The sequence below is a fragment of the Etheostoma cragini genome, chromosome 5, assembly GCF_013103735.1.
Source record: "Etheostoma cragini isolate CJK2018 chromosome 5, CSU_Ecrag_1.0, whole genome shotgun sequence".
NCBI lineage: Eukaryota > Metazoa > Chordata > Actinopteri > Perciformes > Percidae > Etheostoma > Etheostoma cragini.
Genome location: NC_048411.1, coordinates 11,118,430 through 11,133,416, shown reverse-complemented (window position 1 = coordinate 11,133,416; position 14,987 = coordinate 11,118,430). Strand labels below are relative to the sequence as shown.

The window sequence follows — 14,987 nt, the reverse complement described above, 5'->3', positions numbered from 1 at the left end:
ATGAGTTGTTTGCAGACTATAACTTTGTTTTTGTTTAAAACACTAAATGCAGTTGTTTGGATTGGCTTTCTCACAAGCGGAAGAGTTCTGCCATTTCAGCCCTCACAGTGGCTATAACTTCAAGCACTCACAGTACGTTCGCCATTTCAGGAAACCATCAATCAAAACTCAGAAAGAGAAGCTTCTCATTACATTGAGTCACACTATGTTTTGTCCCTTAGCTGATGATTTTCTTCCATTTTCATAGAACAGGCCAATGTAGGCCGGTGATCACATGTAGTTTTTAGTGTTCTGTGGTCCGACGGTTAAGACTTTTTAAGACCGGGGCTTTGTTCTTGTGTGTGCAGTATGTAGAGGGTTGAGTGGGTGCTTGACTCGGAAAGAGGAGAGTCAGAGATAATGAATGTGTTTGTGTGGATCCCCTCCACACCCCAACTACTCTCTCCCCTTTCATTACCCATTCAAAGGCTTTGGCAACATTATAGTATGATCTGCCTTTGTAATTAAATGAACCCTTTTTAATGTATTTCTGGCAGTGAGATAGAAAGAGTATGAAATGTTCTGGTGATGAAATGTTGACCCCTTCTTTAGTTGTTTTAAAAATGAATGCTTGTTTTTTGACTGTTTTCAGAGAGTCTTCGAAAAAACCTTGCACAGTTTCCCATCCCAGCAATTTTCTCTGTCTCCATTTCCATGTTTGTCTCATCTTAGGACTGTTGTCTCTTTTTTCACTTTGTCTCTTTCTCTCACTATCCCCGTCTTTCTTGACACAGTTCTGAGACAAAGCTGTGGATAGATGGTGACATGACAGTATAGAGTGTACTGCATCGTCAGGCAGCTACCCGTGCTGCCCTCGGCAGTCCTGACAGTGTTGTCATGGATGAAAGAACACACTGTTTTGACACAAGGTGCGACAGTGTCAAATAACAAAACTCTGTTCTGTTCTGTCAAGTTGTATGAGTTGTCAGACCTTGTTAAGTCTTTTAGCAGAGAAAACTTTGAAATTTGTGAAGTTGGGCACACAAGCCTGTGACATCTATAAAATGTGTGTGCATATGTTATTATAATACAATGAACTAATTGAAAAGTATTTATGAAATAATTTAACACCTAAAAATAGTCCTAATGCTGAGTTGAGGAATCATTTTATAAGCTTATCTACTAGAGCAATTTGAACAGTAAAATCCTCATTTGGGACCAAGACTGAAAAAGTTTAATAAGCCAGGGCTTTGTATAATTGCTAAAAACTAATTGCTTTTCACTTACATAACTATTCATTTAAGTAGTCTTCAATGAGTTATTAAAGGCAATAATTGTCAGTGCAATTTATATTTTTTATAAATGTGACTGTGTTCATAACACAAGATTATCAGTGATGACTGTCTGGAGTAGAGTGTGTAATGAAACAGAGAGTGAGCGTGATAAAGAGTCCTTTATTGCCATGATGCAGTACTCCATTTAACACTGTAAAATGTTTTTGGTTGTGTGAAATCAAATATGAGCCCATTTTTGCTGAGCGGTATTAACCATGATACTGCTTACTCACTGAAATTGAATTGAATCATCAGCTTAGTAAAGACTGCCAAGAAGTACTTGGCGCTACAGATGCTTTGCCGATTTCTAAAGCATAATTCATTCAAAGGTAGGATAGCTTTGGGCTACTTAAGTGTGACCTTGCAAAGGTCGATATAGAGCACTTAGAGTTAAGATGCTCCTTTAGCTCTTTTGGGAACCATAAAGAGGGGATATGCTGCTCATGATGACATCTGCTGTCTTTTTGTTTGGAAACTGTAAAATCAATTCCGCAGTTTGCCGCGCAGCTACACGACATTGTATCAAAGTGGTGGCATTGACCAAAGCAGGTTAATTATTCTGCTGAAAAATGTGTTTTTGTTAACGGCTGAACACTTTCAACTTCAAATAGGTAAATATCATAATCATCAGCTTACTCACCAAAAAGAAAAAAATGCAGGAACCCAGTCTGAATGTACTTGAAAGGATCTGTTTTCTACATGTCCGTGTTTCTGTCTGTTTCCCTTGCTCATTCTTTACACTGTACATCCCTTCACCAAAATGCAACACTAACAAACAGGGAGGTCTCCGATAGTTCAGCTGACCCGGCTAATAAAGCAAAGCTGATTTTGTATTTTGTTATTGGGCGGTTTTAATAACACTGGAGAGTTGGAGAGTCAATTAAAAAGGATTAGCATGCCCCCAATCAGCTCAGTGCCTCTTCATGCTTTAATGATTATGGAGTGTCATCAGCACTCCTACACTGTACAGTGAATCAGCTTTGACACACACACAAACACACACATGCACGCGTAAATACACACGCACACGCAAACAAACACATATCATGCCTTCACACGTGTGTTAGAAAAGCACTCAAAGGGTTAGCTTCCCACTTATGACACAAATACAAATACACATCCTGTACATTTATTTAAGGTTCACAAAAACGTGCTTTTGTTTTTAATTTAGCAGGTTTTGATATATACATTTTGCACTAAAAATATTTTAAACACAGTACGTAATTCTTTTTTTTTAATGAAGGCATAATGTATAGTCAGTTCTTTTTCATTCAGACTTTGTGATTTTATTAGGAAGCCAGCTTGTAATGACTGACACCACTGGTGGGGGAGCGAGATTGAAGATAATATTTTAAGTATCCCCTTAATCCTACCTTGAACATGCTTTATTAAACTACACAACTAAGACTGAACTTGATGGAGAGGGGCACACAGTACGTCTTCACTGATAAGCCTGTGTATTTTGCAACTACTGGGAACAGAGTGAGAAAAGACAAAGGGGAACATAAGTATAAAAAATTAGCTTGGAAATGATAAACACCCCTAGTAACTCTGAACATCCACCTCTGATTGAATTAATGTGATATAATTTTCCGATTCCGGATTCAAAATGATTGTTGTTGAGACCACATACGTATGTCTGTGTGCACATGGCTATAAAGAAAGCAAAATTAGGTCAGGGTTCTTAGGTAGATGGCGCCACGTACCAGAGAAGCCTTCAGTCATAATAAGCAAAGACATTACAGGTGTTCTTATTTTTATAATGCTTAAACACTTAAATGCTCTTAAGCAGCCTGTGTCCTGTGGTTTCTTTTCCACACTCTCCCATTGCTGCCATTTGATCCCCACTCTTCTTTTCTTTTCTGTCTTCTCTCTCTCTTCTTCTCTCCTCCCTTCTCCGTCTTCTGTTGCCATTAGTGATGTTAAAGTACTTAGTGAACTGGAGAGTTCAGCAGGAAACGTGGAATACATCACTGTCCAGAGAAATAAAGAAATCAACAGAGACACAGATACAACAAGCTTCAACACTTTTACCGCATTGACCCGTGACCATGCACAGGGCTGTTCTATAATTTAACAAGCTGTCAATCATTTCAACACTGGCTCACAACAACCAGCAAAGACAGTTACGCAACACACTGTCTTTAAAGTGTTAAAAGAAACACCATATTATCTCCCTAAGGGCACTTGCTGTGTCTACTTAAGTTTGGGCATTAAAGTCATTTTTTTTTGTTATACTCGGTGTGAATTACAAACCAGACACTACTTCTGCATATATCTCTCATGAAATATGTGTGCTGCAAAATATCTGCAGAAGAAATATTGCTTTGTGACATTCCGGGCCTGCACATTAGAGAAAAACTCAAAGTACAGACTGCTATATTAAAAGCAGAGGAGAGAACAGGTTTAATCCTTTAATTTCCTAACTTTTAGTTCTTCTATCGTAAGAAGAAAGTGTTTCCCTTTTGAACTTTTCCCCGGTGATATTTGAGGTGTTGATTCTGATTCTACCACTTACTAGGTCAGCATCTGTTTGGGGATGTTTCCTCAACGTGTCTGAGCTGGTGAGTGGATTTGGATGTTTTTCGTCTCGCCTGTTCCTCTAATGATTTGAGCCTAGGGTCTCATTTTAACTTTTCATCCTCTAGCACTCTCACCCCAAACTGTCATCTGGATTTCTTTTCTCCTCCTTTCAGCTACCACTGCTTCTATCACAATCCCAATGCATTTTCATCCTGAGAGCTGCAAGTCTGAGTGTTTTTTAATTTACTTTGTTTTTTCATTTAAATACTTATTTATTTTCTGTTCATTTCAGTTTTCCTTCTGTCTTGAAATCATTTCTTGGTTCCCAGAATCACAGTAAACAAGGACTTGTATTTTGTTCATGTTGACAATGAAGAAAGACATAGCCTATAATTTCAAATCAATATTTCATTTTGAACAACCATATTTTTCAGTTGTTAACAATTTTTGTGGCCTGGAAAAAAATAGACTATTTCTATGCAGTTTTAATAAAAAATGTGCTTTCTGGCTGTTTGCTGTGCCTCAGCAGTAGAGTGGTTGCCTGCCAATCGGAAGGTTGGTGGTTTGATCTCTGACCGTGCAGTGTCCTTGGTTAAGACACAGAACCCAGAGTTGCCCCTGATGTTGCACCATCGGAGTGTAAATGTGAGTGTTTATCTGATGAGCAGGTGGCACCTAGTACGGCAGCCTTGGCCACAGTGAATGAATGTGTGTGAATGATGAATGGTTCTTCTGTACTTGTGTGTAAAAGCGCTTTGAGTAGTCATTGAGGCTAAAAGGTGCTAGATAAGAACCTCCCATTTACATTCTATTTTTCACCTGGCAATGTGGTTTTATAGAAATAGTCTGTCAGGGCATTGTTTGAAGTATTGGGACTTCAGGAACTGCTTTGGATGGCCAAGCCTCATGCTATGCTGTCTGTCTAAAGGCCCTGACACACCAAACCGACGGCCAACGACTACTGTCGTTGACAGCCACCTGTGGCGTCACCTCTCGTCGGCCCTCGTCGCCTTTGTTCGGGCCAAATTTTATCACTAGAACACACTGCACAGACTACAGCCAACTGCCAATACCATGTATATTTTGCACATGAATGCAATGAAATAATTCCCCATACCAGCAGGCGGTGGTAATCTATTCATCATTCAACAAAACAAGCCAAACCGGATACCTTTGCTGTGATACCCACAACAAACAGTGTTTTCTCTAGCCAGGACCAGCAGAACCAAACAGAGCCTGCGGTCCCTCTGCTTACCCCCCTCCGGGAAGACAGCGGTAACGGGGGATGACTAGCTAACTGTACTGTGCCTCTCCCAGGCTGTCATCTGTTCTCTCGGCAAAGTGGTCTGCCTACAGTGGGAGCGGAGCAACCGAATGGCCCGCTACTGGCTCATTAGCTAACGTTAGCTTGCTAATATCCTCCACCCAACATGCCTTCATCTTACACTGGTTACTGTAAAATAAACCAAACAAACATGTCACTCATCTGACGATAATGTGCTTTCCTCAGATTTGACAAAAGCGTTTGAATTAGCAACATACAGTCAAAATATTACTAATTTAGAGGCTGACCGGCTGGCTGGTATGCTAGCTTGCTTGCTTGCTATGAGGCTAATTGTTTAGCGGTGCAGAGGGCGCAGAGAGATGTCTATTACGGTCTTTATTTTAAATATCACGGTATAGAACATTAGTTTAACAGTTTTTTTAAGTAAAAGTTTATTTTATGATGTATAGGAATCTTTTAACCTGTTCAGACTATAGTTCCCGGCAACGGGAAGTTTGAGACAATGTTTTCTTCAGTCATAAATTGCAACCCTTAAAAGACATGTTATGTTGGAATAAAAATGATTAAACAAGTTGCTGGGTTAGTGTGTCAGGGCCTTTATGTGCCCGCTTTCATAGTTTCTGAACTTCCATGTCACTGTCCTTCTTCACTGCCTCCTTCACTTTATGCAAATCTCTTTTTCCAATTTACTAACCAACTACCTGCACCATGTCTCAAAAGTGCAGCCCATCTTTCAATCCTCCACATTGGTCGTTCATCTCAGTAATGCCTCCGTCTTTGATGCTTGAGTGATAGGAGAAGTTGCAAAAGCTAGCAGTAGCTAGAGTTAGCCTGGTGGATGACTTTTTTTTTACACACTGACAAGGTAAAATAGCATCCATGCCAACTTTCTTTTTTGAATTTTTCATCTCTTTTACTCCTTCATCTCCCTTAAATGACTTCTCTTGTTTTTCCAAGAGTTTGACCTAATGGATTACCCCAATATGTCCTCCCCATATATTGTCTCTCTGCTCTCTTTTCTCTCCATTCAGCACCTTGGTCTCGTTGAGCTCCCCCTCCATCTTTCTTTCCCTAATTGTTGACAAAGCATGGAAATTCCAAATCGCTCCGTCTCCCCTTTAGTCTCCCTCAACTCCTACTTACCTTTTCATTTGTTATTTTCATTCCATTGCATTCTCTCTTTCTCTCCATCCACAGGCTACGTATTTCGCTTCCTCTCCCCATTTGTTGACACTGTTGGGTTAGCTTTAATGGATCACCCATAGATATCTGCTCCTAGCCTGCACTGCCTTTTTCCTCATCCTCCCCCACCATAATCACTGCCTCCCTAACTCTCTATCTTTCTCTCGCTCTTTCACCATAGCTGTAGAAATACCTTTCCTCTATCCAACCCTCTCTTGAGATTTTTCCCCATCCATCTTTTCCTCGCTCTGTCTCTCTCCACTCTTGAATGTTGACGTGAGAGGGTGAGTCTAATAGATCACTGTGAAGCATCTGCACCTGTGTTAAATCTCAGAGGTAACGGTGCGAGTGTGCGTGTGTGTGTCTTTGTGCATGTGTGCACCCTAGAAAAGCGAATGCAGGCTTTCTGTTCAGCACATCTGCGACCTCCTTTAATGCTGAGCAACTTCCTTGTTTTTACCTCTCTTTTCCTCTCCTTCATTTCACCTGCTTCTACTTGTTCTCCCTTTTCTTCTTTCTCTCTCTTCTTGCTGTATTCCTTAAACGTACATTGTAAAAAGGAAACTACAAATGAACTTTTCAGTTCCCAGGGACATAACACAGCTGTAGTTACAAATTATTTAATATGTTAAATGTAGCAAAACACAGACTGCATTAAGATATAAGAAAAAGATTTGCTATTTTCAGTCACTTTCACAAGCACTAGTATCAGTTCAGAAAAATTAATAATCATATGTGTGTATCATATGTCCATGCCGTGCATCATTCAGTGTATGTGTACCAAGGTGCAGTGGAGTAGTAGGTTATAAATAGGCCTCTGTAGGCCTGTTCTTGTCCAACTGGGTGTCCTCCTGTGTCCCAGTTCTGTCTGTGTGGGACACCTTGGCGAGCGCTCTGCTCTTCCCCACACTGCTGCACATTGGGATATATTTTGTTTTATATGCATCCTCAATGTCCCTACATCTTAATTCCTAGTGGTATACAACTAATTTAGGAACATACACTAAGTCCTTGTTCCTCTAATGTACAAGACCTCTGAGAATTCCCTGCTCTTGCACACACATTGGTTTCAGTAGATTATATATTGTAGAATATACTGTACATATTTTCCCTCCTTTTTAGTTGTGCAGTATGAGCATGCTTCTCAATATTGAAGAATGCACACAAATTCACAATGCAATCTACATTTTCTAACGAACATTTATGAGTACGAACACATCACAAAAAATAATGCAACATGTAATGTAATATGGAAGTACGCTGTGGTATAATCTTTTGTGTAAGCCTGTTTTTTGGGGATTTGTTGCCTGAACGTCTTGTGTAACAGCATAGGAGCAAAATAATAATAATATAATTAATAATAATAATAATTAATAGAATAAAATGTCTTCTCAATGGATTTCAGAGAGATAAATGCAATGAAAAATCTTATGAAGATATTAAGCTATTGCTAAGCTACTGCTATTTTTAATCATACGTGTCTTTTTGAACATCAGTTTGGGATGATTGTCGTTGGCAACCCAGTTATGTCAGTATGGTTAATTAGGTCTCTATGTCACTCGCCTTGGTCTAGTTAATTAAGCTGTCAAAGCCACTGAAATCCCATGTTGGCATGCCCACATATAGGCACAGACACACTGACACCCACCCACCCACACACAGACACACACACACACACACTGACTCTTCACCCACTTACATCCCATATATATATATATATATATATATATGCATGCACGTGTACAGTGACCTTGCGTTAACCTGCCCAATCTGCCCCGTCTGCCCAAACCTGGCGTGTATTGTATTGTAGTGGGGTTGGTGGCCGAAGTAAATTCCCCTCAGTTGCAGTGGGCAGCAGGATTGTTTTAATCACCTCCCAAGTGTAGTGAGGATACAGACTGCAACACCAGGACATATGGCCAATTAAGATGTGAAATGGCACAGATATACTGTAGGTAACTGGAAATCACACCTCACACAATCAATGTAGTTGAGTGGCAAGGTTATTATTTTTGACAACTGTTCCTGACTACTGCACTGACATTGACACTGTTCTTAGCTGTAAAACTAATCAATTTATTGGAGCTGAATTTGATTTTCTTCATCTCTTCTGTCAGTCAGTTTATCCTATTTGCTTATGTCCATCTGTTTCTTTGCATAATATATCTCTGTTGTTTGTCTGCTTATGTCTGACTGCCTGTCGTGGACGGCCTCTTGTCAGTATTGTGTGCTCCCTTATTATATTCCTAAATCCTGTTTTGGAGCAAGTCATTGGTCTTTGATTTGTAACCCAAATGGAGACTTTGCCCTCCTTTTAAATGTTGTGTGTCTACTCCACTCTTATATATCTGAGGTGAACTTCCCTCAGAGATGACATAAAGTTGTACACACAGTTAGTAAAAAATAAATAAAAGTAATGTGTATCCTGTTGTTTCCAACAAGTACAAGAGACTAAAACGTATTGGTTAGGATATAAAAGAAAAGGAAGGTAGATTGGTGTTTCATTCAAAGTAAGGGATGACCAGCAGGAAAGTGCAGACAGAGGAAGAGGGTGCTACTTTAGTGTAGCCCTTGAAGTTGGGAGGACAATTAGACCAGAAGTTTTGTTGGCACCAAAACATTTGCTTGTGTTACACTTCCTGGTGCGTCATGGTAGGTTCATTCGTTACATTTAGTCTGATTTCAGTTTAAGTGCCACATTTATTTGATGCTGAGGGAAGCAATTTAAGACAAATTGTTTTTTTTGTTTTTTTTACACCATGATGGTTACTCTCCTGTAATTGTTTGAAACAACAGTCATTTTGTTCATCTCATCACAATGAGTTAATTGTTTTGTCTAATATCAATGCACGCACACACAGTCGCACACCAAGTCTACACCATATTCATGTGCGCTGTTGGATTAAATTTCTATTAGCTTTCCTCGATTGAGTTTGGAGATTGTTGATTAGCCAGTAATGGCCTTTGTTACTGCACTAATGAATAGCTTGATTACTATTCTACTTAGCTACACATCAGGAGGCGGGTGATGTGTGTGTGTTTGTGTGTGTGTGTGTGTGTGTGTGTGTGGGTGGGTGTGCAACATTTTTTTGGAATTATCCTCTGACGAACACACAGACAGCTATAGCCAATTGTCTGGGTTTGTGTCAAGAAAGCTGGTGGCAGCAGACGAGAAAGATGGATGGTATGCTCTGCCAACACTCGTCTCTCATTCTCCCTCTCTTCTCTCCCTCTCTGTTTCTGTCTATGCCTCTCAATATGTTCTCTCCCACCTGCTCTCTGTTTCTCCAGCCTACTGTCACTCCACTATTGTCTTTTTCCTAATTCTTCCATCTCCTCCACGTCTCTGTCTTCTCTTGACCCTCTCTGATTGGCATTCTCTTGCTTTTTGTCTCTTGGCTTTGCGGTTACTGTCCTCCTTCCCTTCTTTCTTGTTTATCTCTGTCCCATTTTTTCTTTCTGCTGACTGGAATTGACGGGCTCATGAGGTTGGGTTGGCATATTGCAATTTGTGTGTGTGTTTCTTTTTTAACATGTCTGTGTGAGCATACGTGCATGTGCGAGTGTTTGGTAATGGAAACATGCATGCCAATTACAGTGATGGCTCTCTAGATTCCAATCAGAGCCAATAATAATGAGTTTGGCACATCTGGCAGTGTGCGTGTGTGTGTATCTGTGCGTGTGTGTGTGCTGGTAGGGAGGGCAAGGTGTGTATAGAGGGGGGGGGTTAAGATTGGGAGAGAAATGACGCTTCTTCAATGTCACACATTCAGTAAACATCTCGGCAATCTACACATAGAAGGGGGTTATGGTTAACTAAAGTTCTCGCAGATACCCGACAAACACACCTTCCAAATGTCAACAATGCCTCATGCAGGCATTGTTGATATGGGATGCATGATTTGGAGGAAAAGTAGCGTAGCATTTCATTATTTTAACAGTACATTATTAAAATGCACCTAGACTCGTGAACAGCTCGAGCTTAGCCGCGAACACATTGACAGTGTGAAATAGTATTAGGATATGATCTGCTCACACACTTCACCTTTACACACAAGCAGATTAGTTTCTTCTCTCCGTTCTGCTCATGTTACGCCTAAAACACACCTATGATTAATTAAGCCACACAGTAAAACTCTTTTGAGCCATCTGTCCGGCACACAGACCCTTTTTTCCACTGTCGAACTTGCAAAAGTGCATTTGGACACGCCCTAAACGCACTGGCGCCATGTGCTACACACCATGGCTTAGATTGTTAAAATAGGGCCCTAAGTGTCAGGTTTATATTGTCTTCTCCATGTACATAGAATTTCCACTTGAGGCAAATAAAACATGACTTATATATTTTGTTACATTCAGGCACTCATAGCACTTGGTTAAGGTTTGGGATAGATTGTTGTCAAATATTGAAAAGTCACATATTACCTGAAGACACATCACACAACATTTTGACTTTATTAACATAAAACCAAAATCATTGTCTTTCCCAACCATTAACCACACATGCTTTTGTTGCCTTAATTCATCCACTGTGTCAAAGTCCTGCACTTTGAACATGCAGTACAAAAAAATAGCACTTCCTACACTCAAATGTTGCCACTGGACATAATCCAGCCAGAAATGATATTTCCCTTAAAACGTCTTGGCTAAAAAAATTAGTAGTCAATAAACAATGTTTTTATTAGACAGGGTTGCATAGGTAGACATTACATTTTACCTAAGAGAATAAAGCTCCTCACTTACTTCTAAATTGCAATTTGTTTATTTTTACTTTTATGAATCACCGTTCAAACACATCCTCAGGGTAAGTCAGATAAAGATATCCCATATTTATTGATACAACACAGATTACATTGCTTTAATGCTCTGTCCTTATCTGTCTTGATTGTCCCTGCACTGTCTCTCTCCTCTGATGTCCAACACCTCGGTCTCAGCTGCCATGAAATGAAATGGTGAAGCTTGCTGGAGCGGGTGGTGGTGTTGGGGGGGATCTTGGGATTATTATAACATTGGCGTGCCGTACACACGTCACACACTTAGACTGAGTCTACGCCCACACATAGGCCCAGTAATCACTTCAGTAGCTCTTTAACCCACTCATCTGTGGTCTTATAGGAATCCAGATAATATAGCTAATCAAGGGTATAATCCCATTAACACTTTGGTGATTTACAGCCATGCACACACTCACACACACACATTTGATTGTAGCTGGTCTGTTTTGTGTTTCGTCATACCCTTATTGTGTATCTGTGCGTTGGCGCCTGCTGCTACTTTGAAAAATTAATGTTGTGATTCAGTGGCACATTCTAGCCATAGACCCTCTATCTCTGCACTGTTATCAACTCCCATATGAGACTTTTTGTAGTGGCTCTACAAAGCATGTCATATTTTAGCATTTGTCATAGATATTCTTTGCTTTGTTATCTCACTTCTTGCTCTGTGGTCTGCCATTTGTTTTGCTTTTGCAAGATTTACACTGTTTCTTTTTGTGACACGGTGTGACTGTGATGTTCCTGCTCTCAGAAGCAGATATGCAGCAAAGCTTTGCGTTTCAAAACCTTTTGTGCTGCTCTCCAGTGAAACAAAAGAGGGTATATATCTCTATATCTTGGCCTACTTTTATCTTGCACAGCATGCGACCAAGCCTTTGTTCCACTGCCAAAGTAAGATACATATCTTAATAGACTGTGCAATACATCATGCTTTGCCGTTGCCTTTATATTGCACAGTATACAATGGGATATTTTTCCTAAAGTTGCGAGTTAGACTACATATGGAAGTACTTACAGATTCAAATTCATTCCTCCTTTCTACACATAGTGTGTATTGCAATATCCAGACACTACAATTAGGTACAGTATATAATTAAGGACTAAGGATAGACAAATGTGCTTTTATCTAGAATTCATTGGCCCAAGGTTTGATACCTGTAGGAAAATGATTGTCTCGGTTATTGGGTCAAGCAGAAAGAAAACATGAGTCAAAGTGAGTGTGTAAGTGATCAGACAAAGCTTTCATCCCTTTGAAAAGAAAACCATTTGATTTCTTTTTCTACAGAAAAAACAATGGACTCTTCGTGAACCTTTTTAAATCCTGTTACAGTTGAAACAGAGGACACGAGTATTGCTTATGTTTAGTGATCACAAACTGCAAGCATTTGAAGTATCTTCACACAGACATGTATAATACCAGTATTTCATATTCATGGCATGTTTTAATTTATATGTGTGTGTGTGTGTGTGTGTGTGTGTGTTTGCTTGTGTGTGTGTGTGTGTGCGTGTGCGTGTGTGTGTTTGTGTGTGTGTGTGTGGTATTTGGCTAAAGCAAGACAGTCAAGGGATGTAGGGGCAAGAGTTAAAATAACAAATACACATTCTCCCCTGGGGTTGGCTTGATCCAATCAGCCACCTTCTGCCGTTCACACATACACACTCTCTCTTACACCAGCTGTGGCTAATGATGCGGTGGCGGTGGTAGTATAGCCGCCACATGTGGTCTCTTTGTCTGGGCCCAGCAGAGCACACATCAGTCTCACAAGCTTCAATCTTCAGGCATCATCAAAGATGATCTATTTACGGTGCATTGTCACACCATAGCTCGCAACTAATATTAATATAAGGTGGCTGTAATGGCCTGAATCAGCATTGTTATATTTTACTGGAGCAAACATAATGCTTTATTTAGTGCAAGAATCACTAGGCTTGCTTGACATGACACACCACTTATTTGTAAAACTGTTTGTGATAAAGTTAAATTCGATGAAAGGATGTGTCATAAAACAAAATGACTTTTGGTTTTATTCCAACGGCAAGTTTAAGTGCTACTTTTCAAGGTACACACACTGCTATTTATTGTTTTAGCACAGCATTCAAAATATCCAGAGTAAGCAATTTATAAAGAAGAATGTCCCCTAAGTTTGAATGGAAGTTGACTTTGAATTGCTTAAAAAAAAGTAAGTTCTCATGGGTTTTGTTGACTGACAGTGGTTTATGACAGTCTCAGAGGAATAAAGAAACTAAGAAGCAATGTACTTCAACATGTACTAACTGTAGAAAAGATTAGACAATATATATATTGGGATATAACAATTGTAGTATTTTAAATACAGTAATAAATTCTCAGTAGTGTTATGAATGTTTAAAAGAGTCCCCATTACTTAGTATTACACTGAAAAACACACATTTACTTTAAGTCACTTTAGATGTTTGTTTCTTGTCCTTTTGTAGGATGTTAAGTGTCCATGCTGTGTTATGGAACTTTTTGAATCATGCCAACAGTCTTTTTTAAGTTTCCCAGGGAATCCAGGCGCATGACATAGACTTAACTGTGTGCTACAATAATGGCACCGCAGGAAACGTGAGATGGAGAAAACGTTGTGGCTGTACCCAGCTGGTACTGGCTATGTAAAGCTTATAAAGAGGAAGCAGAGGATATGATGTCATCCATGTACACTAACCAACTTAACCAGCTTGCATTAGAATAGTTGAGTTCTGATATATTTGCAGTCCTTGTGGGCTCATAAAGTAGCTTAAAGTGAGATTTCCTATCCAGATTAATTTATTTTATCTTTCACCCTTCAATATTCCATGTACCATGGGTTGTTGGTGTACTGCCAGCGTACAGATAATTCATAACAGGGCTTTGATCAGCGAGAGGCAAATTCAGGTCAGGGGTGAGACAGTACGTTTTTGAAATTTCGGTTATGTCAATAGGAAAACATTTTCAGCCAGTAATAGTTGTTTCTATTTTAATGAAACAATGTTGAACCCATTATATTAGACAAATGTTGTGTTGTTGTGAAGAGGCTGGGCTCAAATTAATCTTTCATACTTTAGATACAATATTCCCACAATGCAAAAATCATCTCTTTAGATCTTGGTCTCTCTGTTCTGTCATAGTTGTGTTTAAACTATTAGATAATAATATAATATCACAAGATAAATATTACTTGACAAGTGTTGCCGAGCTGTATTCATCTTCACTTAGGCTGTCTGTATAATGCTGAAATGGTTATGTAGTCAGACTGGTGATCTTGGATCTCTGAAAATATTTCACCAATAAATAATTCAACAAACATTGTATTGTATTCCAGTACAGTACAGTTCCTTTAAATATCCTGAGCATGAAGAAATCAGAATCCATTTTACACGCATTGCATTTGCTTTTGTTTGTGAGAGAGCATGTGCACTTTCTTAACAATAAGCTCCTTGACTAAATGTGTGTTTTGTATGTATATATACATGTATATGTTTTTGTTGGTTTGTCTTTGCTGATTTGTCCTCCAGTGTAACCTTTACATTGTAATAGAAACTTAAAGGTCACACAGCATCTCACCTACGAGTGAGAAAACAAGGCTGCAGTGAGCCCCATGGCCAAAGAGCACCATTAAATCTCTAAAGATCAGAAAGAGAGGCAGGTAGAAATACTGAGAGAGAGAAGAACGACAGCCGGGCCTGAGCCGGCAGTAACCTGGACAATGACAATGAATTTCCTCTTTTCTGCATCTGAGATTTCCATTTCCTAATGTGAAGGGAGGAGGAAATTAAACAACATGAATGAAACAACATGAATTAAACAACGCGGCTCGGACGTTTATGTGCTAGCCATAAAGCTTGGACAGGCTGAATTTATGAGGCTTTGGACCAGTAAATACAGCACTCAGGAAATGTGATTAGGCTCGT

The 14,987-nt window shown here is 39.5% G+C and overlaps 1 protein-coding gene across 2 annotated transcripts in view; it reads left to right on the top strand.

The window, feature by feature from the left end:
- The window catches only part of LOC117944715 (netrin receptor UNC5C-like), a 177,403-nt gene that overhangs the window by 119,590 nt on the left and 42,826 nt on the right, over positions 1-14,987 (top strand). The window lies entirely within an intron of this gene.